The sequence below is a fragment of the Pseudochaenichthys georgianus genome, chromosome 1, assembly GCF_902827115.2.
Source record: "Pseudochaenichthys georgianus chromosome 1, fPseGeo1.2, whole genome shotgun sequence".
NCBI classification, from domain to species: domain Eukaryota; kingdom Metazoa; phylum Chordata; class Actinopteri; order Perciformes; family Channichthyidae; genus Pseudochaenichthys; species Pseudochaenichthys georgianus.
Window position 1 is genome coordinate 46,654,147 of NC_047503.1, and position 2,619 is coordinate 46,656,765.

Here is a 2,619-nt window from a genome sequence, read left to right on the forward strand (position 1 = left end):
TTCCACATAATAAATAACTTTTAAAAATCCTCATCAGTGTTTTGGTTAATAACTGTCCTGGCAGACAAATAAGTCTATTTAAAAAAGAGAGAGCCTAAAAACATCACATTTCACTCTATGTACAGTTTAGATTTTCACAAAATGAAACAAGCTCACTAGTAGAAGACCTTGTTAGATGTTACTGTGTAAGATTCAAATCAGAATAAATCAACAGCCAGCTCTTCAACAAGTGAAGGACCATCGGACGAGTGTTTGGAAAAGATACATTTTCAATCAATTTTCATCAATTTTCTGCATAACGTTTCATTAATTTGCGTTATATATAGGGTTGGGTACCGATTCCAACATTTCGATTCCAACGGCATCATTTAGACATGTGAATTTCGGTTCCGCTTTTCGATGCCTGAGGAAATGTTTCTCGCCGCTCTCCGTAGCCTACTGTATGACTGCGAAGGGGCGGGAAATGTAGCGTTGTACCCAAAGTGTAGCGTTGTACCCATAGTACAACGACAACAACCCACACATTGCGGTTGTACCTACACTTCCTACAGCGTAACCTGAGACCAGGGCGTTATAGATGTTCGACTAGGGCGCCAGATCTGTGGAGGCGCTGTGCTGACAGCTCTGGGAGAAAACAAAATGTTTTGACCGTTGGTGCTCATCCTAATGTTTGGCCTTGATGTAACAACATTCATAATTAAGTAAATGTAACACCCTTTTCATCCCGGTTACACTTTTCATTTGCCCTGTACGATGGGCGATGTAAGTGATGAAAATGGGGGATGTTGGCTTATCTGGCAACCGCAGCTCACAGCCAACGTGCAAGTGAGTTTGGGAGCAAGCCAGTGAGAAAGGGAGAGTGCACCGGTACGCACTGTTGTTATTAGCATCTGGTGCTAGCTGCTCTAATGGAAGAAGAAGATGTTTCTACAATGTTGTGGAGGGAGAGTCCTCTCCAGTCAGACTGAGTGGCTGATAACTACAGCTCAGTGAGGTAAAGGGCTCTGAGTGTTTAGATAGTTCATTTTAATCTAAGTTATCTCAGTGGGTCTCAAACGGTTTGATCACAATTTATGTAAACACATATTTCCAAGGCACTCCTTTATAATTATTGGGGTAAAACAGGTTTGAAATCATTCCAATATATACTATAGAACAGTAAACCAGACATATCGTTTTAAACTGGAGAGATAAAAACATATGCATTAATAAAATAGTAAAATAAGATATGAATGAACAACAAAAATAAAATACGTTACTTGTTATTGGCTATGGTAGGTTATTGGTTATGTTCACATACTTATTTAATTATTCAAATGTAAACCGATCTTTTACATATGGGTGTTTAGAGTTGTACCCCCTAGATCTAGTCTCTATTAATTCTGCTTAATTAAAGTGCATCAGATTGAAGCATTTTACTTTCAAATGTTCAAACATTTCTTCCCGGTATGCCTGAGAAGGCAGATATGCTTGTTTTTCTCAACAAGAACTGTTTTTAAATGGGGGGGGGGTTTCCTTTAAAAGTTGCACTGTTGTAGCTTCAGTGGTTCTCAGGTTACAGTTACATAGCAGTGAATATAAACAGACTGATTAATGTGAATATTACTGTAAACTAACCTGTGTAAAAGTTTCTCGACTAAATCTAATTTTTTTGGTGGAAGAAGCATGTGTCATTTTGTTACCCTGCCCCTCAAAGAATCGAAACCGAGAACCGTTAAGAACCGGAATCGAAAAGTAGAATCGGAATCGGAATCAGAATCGTGGCAATTCAAAAGATACCCAACCCTAGGTATATAATGTTTAATTTGGTGGGAATGCTGTTAACAGTAAGTACACACAAATTACACTTCAGATACTCAACTTCCTTGACATGCTTCACGTTTTGAAATTTCACAGATATCTGTTACGGTTCTTCCACAAAACGTTCACATGTAAGAGGTTTATCTCTCATTCAGAACAATGGAAACCTTTGATCTCTGGACACCTCGTTAGCTCAAATATAAACACCTGTGTAATGGAACACGCTGATGTCATCACTCCAACTGACATGCTCAGAGCAGCAGACTCCAGATAAAGGCTAATGGTCCTGCCCTCAACAGCTCTACGTCAATTATGGGGTGTCATCATCATATGCCGAAGAGAGAGAGAAGAGAGAGAGAAGACAGAGAGTAATGTAATAAAACACGGTTTTCTCATAACTTCAGTGAAAATGCTCCAAACAGCCCAGAACTTCACAGGTTTGGTAACGATGCAGCCATCAACGCATCAAAGCGTATTATGGGGTGTCATCAAATGCCGTTGCCATGGCGACAGACAACTCGCCATGAAACAGGATGTCGCTGTAAGTCCAATCGACACCGTCCAATCGTCCCCCAATCTTCACTTGTATATCACCGGTCCATGCCTCAACAGCTCTACGCCAAATCTGAGATCTCACCATAAGCCGTTTCCATGGAAAATCACTCGCCATAAAACATGATGTCACTATAACTCCTATGAAAATGTTCAGAAAGTGCTCAAACTTCACATGTGTACTAACAGTCCAGCCGTGAACACATCTACGGGACAGCTTTGAGATTTCTTCAAATGTTGTTGCCATGGCAACACAATGCTCGCCTT